Source organism: Xyrauchen texanus, chromosome 5, assembly GCF_025860055.1.
Source record: "Xyrauchen texanus isolate HMW12.3.18 chromosome 5, RBS_HiC_50CHRs, whole genome shotgun sequence".
NCBI lineage: Eukaryota > Metazoa > Chordata > Actinopteri > Cypriniformes > Catostomidae > Xyrauchen > Xyrauchen texanus.
In genome coordinates this window covers 48,351,457-48,365,634 of record NC_068280.1, presented here as the reverse complement: position 1 = coordinate 48,365,634, position 14,178 = coordinate 48,351,457, and the positions used below count along the sequence as shown (strand labels likewise).

General features: G+C 36.5%; 1 protein-coding gene across 1 annotated transcript in view; it reads right to left on the bottom strand.

The window, feature by feature from the left end:
• Positions 1-9,976: 9,976 nt before the first annotated feature.
• The window catches only part of ndfip2 (Nedd4 family interacting protein 2), a 25,109-nt gene continuing 20,907 nt past the window's right edge, over positions 9,977-14,178 (bottom strand). The window contains exon 8 of the mRNA XM_052127186.1: positions 9,977-11,266. The gene's annotated coding sequence lies outside the window, so the exon portion shown is untranslated. The remainder of the gene's footprint in view (positions 11,267-14,178) is intronic.

Below are 14,178 nucleotides of genomic sequence, written 5' to 3'. Positions count from 1 at the left end.
GCACAAGTATAACTGATTCATTGGGACGTATGATTCATAAGCACGATGAGCTCCTTATATCTGTTCACTTGTACTTTCGAAAGCCGAAGTTATATTAGGGAAACAAGACTTGTCATCTCATGAGGATGTTGTCACAACATGTGGTTTTCTATGTTGTTTCAAATGCCTGGCTTAAACCAGTCATAAACTAGTTTTTTATTATTATTACTATTATTATATTCTCCAAGGTAAATTCTAATATCATATTATTTTTAATAGATATTAGTGAAAACACACAAACATACTGTATGTATATTTAATAACTAATATATATATACATACATACATATAAAGACAAAGATCCCCCATTTAGCCTTAACAGACTGTAGGGGCAAGTGCTGTTAGCGAGCACCTATGAAGGCCGAAACGGTACACAAGGGAGTGGGTGGCCAGCAACACGCCCGACTGCCTTTGTCTCCCCAGTGGCGATGTTTACACACCGCACCAGGTACTCATTTTAGGCTGAGTCAACCTAGGGGAGGCCCTGGACCGGTTCAGATAATCGTCACTGGTGTTGGCCATGAGCGTGCGTGCGTGCGTGCGTGCGTACGCACGTACATACATTCACAAACTTACTGTATAGAGGTTTGGCAAAGATCAGCGTTTCAATTATAAACTTTCAATATTTTCGTACCTTTTGCAATTTCGCTGTTTGATGAATAGTTTTGCGTTTCATAAATTTGTATGGTTTCTATTTAGCTGAAATCCTAGTTTAATGGCCGGTTCCATTGTGACAACTTACCTTATATAGTGTGACAATATATCCTACTATGGGTCAACATGTGTTCATTGAACTGCATCTTTTTTTTTTCTTGGGCAACAGCGGTGGAAATAGATACATTTTCCAACCTTTTTTTTTTGTAGCCAAGACTTTAAGGTATGTGTCTTTACAGAAAATGGCTTTCAAAAATAAACCTAGCCTGAATAATATTCACTGGAGTAAAAAGTGTGACACTGAGCCCCGTTTCCCCTTTACAGACCCCTTAGAGACTCGAACAGAGATGGAATTCACATTTTGCCAAAAAAATCTCCCTCTGTTTGTAAAACCACATTTCCTGGGAGATCCTGATTTACACTAACTTTGCTGATCTCCTGTGCAAGCTAAACAGTTTGTTGTTATATTTCAATGATCTAGAAAAGGCTTGGTCATCTGTGCCAGAAAAATAAGTTTAAGTCAAGCCAATGTGGTGCTTTCCTTGCCCACTTGAAAAGCGGAGGATATGCTCTTCAATTTACCCCAGGGTTCCCTAAAGGTCCAAAAAGGCATAAAGGTGTCAGGGTTTTGTTGCAACAAGCAAATCTCCTGCTAAGCATCTGCTAAACAACCACCAGCCAACATATCACATGGTGAAATGGAATAAAATGTATTTAAAAATGTGTATTCTGTTATTCATCTAGATGACACGTTTTGTTTCACCCGTTTTTTTTTTTTTATTAAACACAGCGTTGAATGAAATGTAACGAAAGCCTCTTGCGAAAACAGTGTTGAAAAACGCAGGTGGAAGTTTTTTGAAGCATCTGACAGGCCGTTGACAACATACAAGAGAGGTGTGGCACCATGCCATGCTGGCCTCGGGCAGTACTTACCCTCAACCCATCAACTGTGTGCAAACGCTCGTGCTGTAATCAACACAAACACATCAAGAGAAAGAGAGAGTTTTGCATTAATGAATAACTGGGAAATGTTAGAAAATATTTTGTAATGCAATGCTTTGTTTTGAAAGAACGAAAGAAAACCACCACAAAAATGGACCCGACGATGAAAATTACGTGACTGCAGCGTCATTTTTGCAAAATGATATTACGTGGTTCCTCTACTTATATCGCCAATGTGTGGCACTAAAACATAGTTAAATTTCTCCTAAACAGATGAGGTTTTTAAAGTTAACGCTCTATCGAGTATAACATCAACAAAACTTACCTTCAACCCTAAACCTCAACCCTAAACAATAGTGTGAAAAAAGCAAATGTGAGATGAAAAATGCAATTAACCACGTCTTTCTGTGGTGCTTCTGTGACCCTTTCTTGGTTCAAAATGCCTATAGCTATATTGTAAACATTATATGTTCTGATTGGCTGTGATTGCGTCACGTTGCACAATGTTTTTGCTTTGTGTAGACATGCACTTTATTTGTCATTAGAAATTTCATGACGTAGTTGATTACGACACTGCAAAGGGACGTCCACATCGACAGCTATGCAAACACTAGAGGACGGAAAGTTGCGGTATTCTTAGTTCAGACAAAACACATTCTTGCGATAAAAAAGCTAGCGGGATGGGTATTTTAAATTCCGGACGGAACCCCAATAATGTTACGAACCCATGGTCTAGGGGTGTAACATTAAATACATATTTAAAAATTATTTGTGAGCTGGAACAAATGACAACAAACAAGGGAATATATGGTGCAATAATAAAGTTGTTTATTACATACAAATAAGTGATAATAATAAATACAAGTAGTAATGATTGGGCCAAGCTCTAAAGCTATTCCCTAAGAGCATTCCAAAGAGCTCCGGCACAAAAGAGTCACAAAGTTTATATCAGCTGAAGCGGGTATCGAACCGAGGTTCACCCAGTCATTGGAACTGAAGCCCAGAGCTCTAGCCACTGTGCCAAACAATCGTCAAGTCTGACCAAAAAGAGACATTCTTGGTTGAGAGTATACAACTATTTTTGAGAAAATAGTTACAGATTAGTGTTTTTTTTTTTTTTAATTGAAGCAGGAATTACTCAAAGTACAGTCTGTATTGTAGTAAGCACAATATGAAAACTCTTAAGCACTTTGAACATTTTAAAAGTGCTCTTCACTGGACTCGAACTCAAACTTTTGACCTGCATTCCAACACGTTAGCCACTGGGCCATTCAGTTGACACAGCACAAAAGTGCCAAAGTTACATTCCAAGCTGAGAGCAGCATGTTTAAAATAAAATGTTCTCAGCCAATTTTAGAAGACTTCGGATAAGGAAGAAATGATACATTAAACGTTTTGTTTAAATTGACTAAGCATTTTGACCACTATATGGTGCTGTCTCCAAACTGCGTATGTACCCTCAGGACATGATTTCGAGGACCCCTTCACATTTTCATTAATATCGGACAAAGTACTGTATTTTAATACTCCTATGGTATTCTGTCATGTTTTACCGAAATATAATTTTTTTTAATGTAATAAAAATGGTTTCCTTTATGTGATTAGTACAAGGCTTGGTGACTTTTCCTCGATTTGCCACCTGAACATCCAAAGAAATCGGGCTCGATTCAATAAGTGGTCATAAAAAAGAAAAAAAGCAACACCTTTGGTATTCATGGACAAAATCAGCCACAATGCAGAAAAAACATACAGAAATTACAGGGTGAGACTCTAAAACATCCTCAGTGCAAAACACAAACCCAATCACACACACACAAATACAAGAATGAACTGGTGAGACTTTAACTAAATGCTTTTTTATATATTTGTCAAGTAAAACCAATAAATCAGCCACAATGCTAAACATACACACACAGAAATGAAGGGTTGAGACAATAACATACACACAATGCAGAACACACACACACACACACACACACACACACACACACACACACACACACACACACACACACACACACACAGGGCATCAATAAGTGGAGCTCTACAGCCATCTTTTGGTCATTGTTGGCATCATCTGTTGTTTTCCAGTTGATAAAAGCAATCTAACACACACACACACACACACACACACACACACACACAGGTTCTAAATATTGTTTACAATAGAAAGTTTGAAATTGCAAAATGTTTACTCTGATTCTTCTGTTTTATACTATACTATTGAAATTTGGTAGAAAAATGCATATTCTGTGTCTTCTCTTTGTAACACAGGGTCGTCACCAGAACATTTAGAGACATCTATGATCTGAGCCACAGAGATAGACCACAACAATGTCCTCACCACAATGCAAGGCATCCCAGTCAGTAGTCATAATCAAAATAAACAGAGTTTTATAAAACATCTCAGACCAAAAAACACCATACATACAAAATAGTCCAGCCTACAACATTTGCGATAAATAAATAAATTATTTACACCACAGCTCATTTGCATCTACGTAAACATGCATTGCCACATCAAAAGCGGTTCAATTCCAACATCACAGTAATACATATTCCACAACAAAAACCATGAAGCACCAATAAAACCAAAACTAATTGCAACTCTACTATTGTTAGTATTCGCGATGAACGTCACACTTATGACAGTCTTCGCGAAAGCATGCCCACCTGCTGCTCTATCAATGACGATGCCACTGCTCTCTCGTTAGGTCCATTCCAAAGGCTATCCCATCTATTCGGACCACACGGGATAGCCTTCCTTGCCCTCGTGCATCGATGAGCCTTGGGCGCCCAACACCCACTTGTTGTCTGGCCATATTATTATTATTATACAAGTAATATTTCTCTAATGTTTTCTTAACTTGTATGCAGCATGGAACTTTCTGTGTGAAGTCACGTAAACAATAGCCTTTGAATTAGTGGTCGACCAAAATGGCCAATGATAGATATCTACCGATATCTAGAAAGCAAGATGGCCGATTTAAATGCAGATAAACAAAACAGAGCAAAACATGTGCTCAGGACAGAGCTGCAGACGAGCCATTTGCGGTTTAATATTCACATAAGGTCATATCTTGATTTTGATTTTATTTAGATGAGCCTTACACAAAGCAATAGAAAGACTTGTTGTTTGTAATTTGATAGCGGAGTACCGCTGTTAAAAAGCGGTGTAGTGATGATTCATACTTACGACGATTAAAAACACTAGAGGTCGACAACTCGATATAATAAAATTTTTAAAACAGCGCTACATATTAGTGTTCAGTCCACTGCCGTGCATAGAACGAGGGCTACAGGGGCGCAAGCCCCTGCCCCTTTGGTTCACAAATCTAAAGATGCCCTGCACAAACTTAAAGGTGCCCTTTTAACTGAAGGTGCCTTTAAGAGCATGGAGATTTAAGCGGAGGTGTCTTTACTATATCACAACAGCCCCCCACCCCCAGCTAAGATCTGTGCAAGTCACAATTTCAGTTGCACGTTTGCATAAAGTTTCTGTTGCTTACATCGCCTCAAATCACCAGCTTTCACTGAAAATGAAATGCATCCGGTCGCTTTGAAGATACAAATAAATCGCTGTCAGTGTGAACGCACATTAATCCTGAGGGCCCTGCAATTCAGAGTGAACAGACAAAACACACACACAGGCGGTGGCTTGGAGTGCAGGTTGAGACCAGCCCTCACATTCCTATCTATACCTGTGCTGGCTGCAGAGTGACTGGATGTGTACTGGAGCTTAAGAAAGCCACTATTTACCCGCTGGGCCGGAAAGCCTCGAGGAGGAGGAGGAGAAGGAGGAGGAGGAGGAGAGGCCACTGGGTGCATTACTCGTGTTGGACGTGGCGAGAAACACAAAAAGGTCCTGGAAATGCTGCCAACAGCAATTGTCAGCATGGCCCTTGCGCTCAAACTCACAGTGCGGTTCACACATATTCATTCACTTTTTTATGTGCTTTGAATGCTTTAGCTAGAGCTTTGAATAGTACAATATGGTAAAACAATACATTTTAAGATGTGGTACCCGGGTGATACCATGATTAATTTTTTTTAACCATAGTAGTACCATGGTATTCTTTGAAGCAGGGTGAGAAATTACGGCCCCAGATATTTAAAAAGTAGGGACAATAATGCCCCTGTAGTGGCATTTGATTGGTTTAGTGCCTTACCTGAAACCATGTAGCTAACATGAAATGTTTTTTAATGAGAAAAAGGTTTCGTCAGTTCTGAACAAAATTGGGGCCCTCAAACAAATAAAAAAATGGCCCTGAAAATCAATTCCAGGGCCAAATACTGACGCTTATTTAAAAAGCATTTTCAGATTTTTTTTGTATTCTTGTTTTCATTATATAATATATTGCCACGGGGCAATATTTCCCCCCTTTGAGTTGATTATCAGGGCCATATTTTTCAAACCATAAAAAACACTGTAAATTGTCCTTTTATGTCAAATGTTTATTTAATCTATTCATTTTAAAAATACATTTTATATATATATATATATATATATATATATATATATATGCTTATACATTCAAATGTATAAGCAGACCTGGAATTTGAAAAATTACATCAGAGGTTGCAATGGAAAACAGGAACTCAGAGGCACTTTTGGCCACCCATTTTGAATTTCAGTGGAAGTTTTGCTCAAAACCCTCATTTATTTCTGCTTTGAAGTATCATGCACATACAATGTAATATGAAACTGGTAATAATCGAGTACTACGGTATATATATCAAAAGTACTGTGGTTTCGCCATCTGATACCATTACTGTACCATGTACAGACACAGTACTAATCTGTTAGAGGATAGAAACATGTATTGTGAAAGCTTATGGGAAGCCATCTACCCATAATAAGGGACCGGAAAAAATTCTGTCCACAACAGTAGGACTATGAGCCGACCGGAAAGGAGTTATGTAAATGGGTCACTCATTAAAAGTTTAAGAGAGAGAGTGTGTGTGTGTGTGGGGGAGGACTTGGGATCGGGTAGGAGTAATAAAGTGCCACTCAGTGGTGGAGATAAAGAAATGTCTTTCAGAGAAGAAAAAACAGCTCTTACAAATAAGTACAGCGGCGCAACCTTGGTAAAATGAAAATATCATGGCACTTTAATATATACTGTTGAATGATTACCATATTCATATGCCATGCTTCATAATGTACAAGTCCAAATAAAAGCATGGCAATACCATGTACATTTTCATAAAAGTCATAAAAGTATCTACCACAGTATTTACATGGCACTCCAAGGTTTTTCAAAGAATACCATGACATTAACATGGTACATGTCCAAAAAACTATGAACCTTTTCAGAAAAGTTACAAAAAGTATTAATGCATTAAATAAAAAGTAATTAGTATTTCACAAAACTGGGCCTCATTCACCCTTAACTAATTTATCTATAACTCCCGAATTTCACAAGAGTTCAAGACCATCCCAAATATTATCATTGCTGAGTCACACAAGTGTAATAACTGCAATAATTACTCAAACAGTGTTGCCAACTAATGTAATACTGTAATACTAATTAAACTGGCATTATAAGTGCTTTGGAATAAAATCACAACTACAGCTACCTGTATTATGAAAGTCAACATGAAACAATATTTTCAACTCATTTTACTTCCATAATGTGACATTTCAAAGTTAAACAGACAACGTAGTCTTAAGACAACTACGCATGTACAAGATGGCGTAATCGTAATATAACATACAACATGGCCTGTACGAAAAGGTACGACTTTTATTCCCATAAAGAACAACCAATCAAAAACTGGAATTTCAAATTGATAGAGGCAGGGCCGTTTCTAGCTATAAGCGGTCTTAGTGGCCGCTAAGGTCCCCTGAGACACTAGGGGGCCCCGCAAAACAAGGTGTTTTTTTTTTTTTTTTTATTACAACATTTTGTAATTTACATATAGTAATTTATAGTTTTTTATCATTATTTATTGCTAATTTATAATGCATTTATTTTTGCGTATTTTGTGTAATTAATAAATTAATATTTTATGTTAATATGTAAAAAAAATTTGAGGACTGTATTGTGGTATCATTCTTGGGTGGGATTGGGGGAGGACTGGCGAGCCTCCAAGTAGGAATTTGCGTAGGGCCTACATACGCTAGAAACGGTCCTGAATAAAGGCTTACAATGTATTTGAAATGAAATTTCGTTCCTTAATCCATGTTTATTTGTGCAATACAAATGATTGATGTATCTCAATAGCCTGTAATATGCTTTCGTCTCATTCCAATCCAAAATATATTTAACAAAAGTAATTGTCTCATTAAAATCATGGTTAGGTTTAGGGTTTGGTTTATGGGGTTCAACTTAAAGCGGGTGCACACTGTACGATTTATAATAGTCCTTTACGATTGTTGCTTGACAGACTGTATGATATGAAGGCATTGATATCACCATGGCACACTATGCGACGTTATGTCAGACTGCACGATAAAAATCATAGCTGACTGTGATCCCAATCGTCCCGATCAGTGAACGTGACTGACGTTACGAGAGTGTTGCGGAATAGAAGCTAAATGGTGAAATTTGCCTCTCTCTCTATGAAAGTCGAGACATCAGCATTTCCATTGCTCCAATACCACTCCATCACGAGCATAGGCTAACATTTACAAGAAAGATCGATTTTGTCAAATAGGCCTATAAGAACAAGCCTGATCACAAATACAGAAAATGACAGGTGTTGAGAATGAACGTGAGTGCAGGAGGTTGCCTACAGTATTAATCAGCTACCACAAGCAAATATTCATTGTGGAAATAAAAAGACTTGTGGAACGAAAAATTACAAACTTCACCATTCACATTGGAGAAAACAAAAAAGGTTATAGTACGTCTTTCTCGGCCAAGTAAAATGTAGAAAATTCATAAAGGCTGCTAATATATCACGCTTAGCAAATTCCCTATGGATGATGCACAAATATGACGTACGTTTCTATTTGATGATTTGGATTAAAACGTCCCATAAATACTTACCAGTATAAATTGTTCAATCTTTCTATTTTATTGTAATTATGTATGTATGCATTTATTTATTTATAAATTCAATTGGAATGGTGTGAATCTTAACTAAAGAATTTTACAGACGTTTAAAGTAAATTTATTAAAAGTAAAATAGTAATTAAAATAATTTCAGACACTGGCCAAATTTCATCGCAAAGGCTATTAATCGGCCGTCTGTGAACTGAACGTTGTAAGATTGCCGATTTTGCCCTGCGACGAGAGAAATCTTTTAGGATTCCCGAAATTTGTCTCAGACAGCAGAATCGTGGCCAAAATCGTACAGTGTGGACCCGCCTTTTGTAAAAAATCGTAATAACATTGTTAGTTGGTTTGTTTATTTTTCCTCTTTGGAAGTCGTACGGTTTGCACGAGCCGATTCTTTGCGATTTCACCATTTTGTACTATTGTTATGTCATGAGACCGGGTTGTAACCAGAATATTCCTACAGAGAAAAACTTTATCCACCGTAAATTTAGTATATTGTGAAAAGTGGTAGGTAACTACCAGAATGAAGCCAATTGATTGGAGAGGAGTGCTTGAGAAATAAGAGGGCCTGTTGATGTCGGTCAAAAAGTAGTTTCAGAGGCAGATGATTTTGAGAGTACGTGTAGTAGCAGCTAATAAACATGCATAAATAAGTAAATTCTAGAGCAAATAGTTTTCCTAAAAATGAATGTCCACATATGTGGACAGCGGGACCAAGTTGTGAAATTTTAAATAATACCAAGCTATAGAAAGTCAGATTAATTTACCAAATTGTTTATCATGTTTCCAGGAGAGTTGGTCATTCGTGTTTTAGAGACGTTACAGACATTACATCAGAATAAATATAGGATTTCTAAAATGTGCTGAAGTACACATTAGTGTACATTGTGTATATGAGTGTGGCGTTCCGAGATAAGTTGCTCAAACAAAAACAAAAAAATTGCATATCAGATGAAACTAGACACTCTAATCTTTTGACTCAAACAGGTTTCAATGTAAAAACTTAATTAGGTTTCTTTCCAGATGTAGTTTTGTTGCCGTTTCTCCCAAAAGACAAACTCCGCTGTGGTCAGCGCCATGTTGCTTGGTCACATAACTCTTTCGGCTAAAGTTTAACCCTTTAATGACAGCCCAGAGTCTTCTGAACTGAGATCAGTTGGTTTAAATTCATTTAAATTATGCATTGCGTATAGCGAAGCCAAAATACAACACCCACGCATGTGTACTCAAGGTCGCATGAGGTTAAATAGCATGTATTAAGTAAATAAGCTTGGATTTCATGTTGATTTTAAACACTTACATGTTCAAGGTCCAACAACACGTCAAGAAAAAAGTTCCCGGGATTTAGAATTTTATTGGCAATTTGCAAGACAAGAGAATAAGCATAGCACACAATAATCTCTGCCAATCAGAGAATATCCCAAATATTTTTTTTTCAACAAAAATAGTTTGGGTGTTTTACATACATTTAAAAATATACGGGTGCATTTTTTAAAATCAGGTTTTGTATACTAGATTAGATGTCATTTCAACTGCTGTAACCGGGTTAACCATGCAATTTTCTTGTTTAATATACAATATCGCTAGGCTTGTGAGGAATAGAAACAAAATGACAGTAGCAATCAGGCATTAAAGTAACTAAATATGTCATCTAAGCAGGTCACAGCTTGAGCAAAGTCGCAACTTAAAACAACTAATAACGATAACCATAAAAAAGGAACAAAAACTGAGAAGGTGCAAAAGGCAAATATATATTTTAGGATAAGTACAAATTCCATTTCCTGTTTAATCATTTACTATAAAGTTAAGCGAGACACAACTTAAGAAAAGAAAAAAACTGTGCAATTATATTTTACATTGCCATTAGCTTAGCTAAAGTTATGAGATCAACAGACTCTATCTAGATTGGTTTATTAATACTGCAATGCAATAAAATTTGCCAAGGCCCTGGATGCATCAAAGCTAAGAGAAGAATTCTAGTCTAGTTTTGTCAAGACTAACCGAATTTGGTAAACGGCATTGCATAGGACGTCTTGGCTGCATATTTCTGTTGATCTTTTGCAGTTCGTCCAACTCAAAGACATAAATCTACTGCACATGCAGTATGTGGACATATTAACTGATAAGGAACTTTTTTGTGCTCCATTTTTGTCAGTGTTCAAATATAAACCAGAATTTACACTATTAAAGGGATAGTTCAGCCAAAAATGAAAATTGTGTCATCATTTACTCACCTTCATGTTGTTCCAACCCCAAATGACTTTCTTCCGAGGCACACAGATGATGATGTTAGGCAGAATGTTGGCCTCAGTCACCATTCATTTTCATTATACAGAAAAATCTGCATTCACATTCTTGTTGTGTTCCAAGGAAGAAAGTAATTCGTAAAGAGTTTTCATTTTTGCGTAAACTATTTCTTTAACATATCTGATCCGCACTCATTCAAAGTGCAGTAAAGCCACATCCACTTTTACCAAGTTCAGTTCAGAATATTTGGCATTTGAGTTGTTACTGTCTTTATTCTCTTCCTCTTTTTCTCCTCTGTGGGATCCAGTCCAGTTCATTTGACGGGTTGCAAATCATCAAGGAATTTCACATTAAGGAGGAATGTTTGGTGAGGCGACCTTGAAAGAGACAGAGTGAATGAAAGTGAAGCTTGTTTTTTGGAACTTTTCCACAATGGCAAACTGCATATGCAAGTTTATGAGAATCATTATCAATGAACCAATTTACATCCGATTAGCATGTCCAAGCGAACAAATATATAATCACTTTTTGTAATGGTTGCGAAAACATTCGAGCCACACCAATATGTTTAACATGCTTGAATAAGTTCCTTCAGTAATAGGCACTTTCCACAAATAGGGCCAATGTTTTTAAGCAATAAAAGCACAAATCTTGTGTTATATGGAGTAACAATTATTAGATATGTTATGTAAAGTATAATCCAACATAATAAAGTAGCATGGAAATTAGCTAGTTTTGTACTTTGCTTCACATGTACATTAAGGCTACGTCTACATTGATCCGGATACATTTAAAAACGGCTGTGGCAGGGCGGAGTGCGGGGCCGGGTCGTGATCATACACACCCGGTCCCTTATCAGGCTAATCAAGCCTCCGAGAGGGATAAAGGCCGACTGCGGAGGATTGTGCGGGAGAGAGAGATAGTTTACGGACATGTTCGTCACGTGTGTGTTTGTCTTTTCAGTTTATCATTAAACTATTATTTATATTGTCAAGCCGGTTCTCGCCTCCTCCTTTCCATTGATCCCTTTACAAGCATTGATTTCAAAATGATCTCCGTCCACACAAACGTTTTCAAACGTTTTCCAAAAGTTGCTCGTCCACACTGAAACGTATGAAAATTCTTAAATTAAATCACGTCACTACGCATGCGGAAAATCCCCGCTACATGTACGGTCTGAAACGCAACTGTCCTCGTGTTCCGTCGCCAGACACCAATTCCGAGTAAACTTCCCTTCGCCTTTGAAGGAATGCAATGTGAAGGTTGTACAAAGTGACGTTTATTTTTTAACAACGCTATCAAAGTGAGTATCAGGCGCAACAGCGCTGCTATAACACAGGCCGCCATCTTGAATGTTTTGGTTGGATAGACTGCATGACTAAAAATGCGTAAACATTTTCCAAAGCATCCGTTTTCACAGTCCACACTACAACACGAAAAAGGCGTTTTCAAATTTATCCACTTTGGAGTGCGTTTTCAAAAAGCTCAGTTTTCGCGGACAAAAACGCCGTCTCAGTGTGGACGGAAGGCCAAAACTCTTCGTTTGCGTCATCACTCAAAAATGTTCATAGAAGTTTCGACATTTATTATACATTTTAATAGACATGTATGTAGCAAAATGTTGCTGTTTATTACTATGTATATGTATTAATATGAATTAAATTGATTAACTATTATTAATCCTTAGTATTTATTTAGTGAAAACGGTGTGGAAAACATGCTTTGATCATTTTAGATTTAAACATTCTCAAATTTTACATAATTTTTAGCTCTTAGTTTTGTAGATATATTTATATATATGTAGGTAAATATTGCCGTTTATTACTTACTATCTATCATTATACAGTATTTATTCACGACATTTTTCAAATATAATTGTTTGTTCATTTGGTGTGGAAAACATGCCTTTTTATCATTTTAGACCTAAACATTCATAATTTGTTACTGTATTTTAGCTTTTAGTTTTGAATCCACTTGATGGAATTATTGTTTGTAAGATGCGATCCATTGCGGTGAATCGGTTCAAACTGTCCATTTAAACGAATCGATTCAAAACTCTTTGTTTGTGTCATTATTCAAATGTTATGAGAGTTGTGACATTTTCTATATATTTTTATAGATTTAGGTAAATATTGCTGTTTATTACTATGCATCGTTATATTTATTCATGAAATTGGTTAAATATCATTCTTTCATGTGTTTATTTAGTGAAAAAGGTGTGGAAAGACATGCTTTGATCATTTTAGATATAATCATGCAAACGTTTTACTGTATTTTAGCTTTTAGTTTTGAATCTAGTTGATGGCATTATTGTTGGTAAGATGCGATTCACTGCCGTGAATCAGTTCAAACGGCTCATTTGAGCAAATCGATTCAGAACTCTTTGTGTCATTACTCATATGAAAAATGACAACTTCTGTAATATTTATTCTAATAGATATTATATGTAGGTAAATATTGCAGTTTATTTCTATGCATCGTTATATTTATTCATGAAATTGGTTAAATATAATTCTTCCATGTGTTTATTTAGTGAAAAAAAGTGTGTTAAACATGCCTTGGGGCATGGGAGGGGTTGGATAGGTGAACAATCACCCTTTTCAGAGAATACATTGATATTGATCATTATCAAAATGTATATTAATCATCAAAAGCCCGTTAAATATCAGCATGTATTTTTAAAGCAATATCGCCCAGCCCAGCCCAATTCAAATCAATTCTTTTTCCCAGAATGTTGCAAATGCAAATGTTTGCAGTCTCTTTTCCTGCTTGGTTACTTTGCACATTAGGTAATTCCTGGCCATAGAGGAAGTGTTCCTTGTCAAGACAACATTCAACACATAATATGACAGCCGCAGTAATTAGGCTCACCACAGATAATGCGATCAGCATCAGTTTATGTGTGTTATGTTGCGCTGAGTAACAGCCGGCAAATATTTAACCACATTTCTTTTCTTTAAACAAATCAGGCACTACTCTAAAAGCTGAAACATACTACTGCATGATGGTTTGTCCCATTATACCACCACAAAACAAAAAGTATATGTGGAATTATAAACCCAATAACAAGTAACAACGGAATAGTTATTGATAAGAGTTTGTAAAATGATATCTAAAAATTAAGATTCAATGCATCTAAATGTAATCTAAAGGTGCTTATCTGTTGTCATTTTTCCGAGCTTCGTGTGCAGAAACAACTAAAAATATTACTATGAGACACTTTCAACATGTTTGTTTAATTGAACCAATGGCATGAGTTTTGGGCAGGACTCTGTGTTTGTTTGACCAA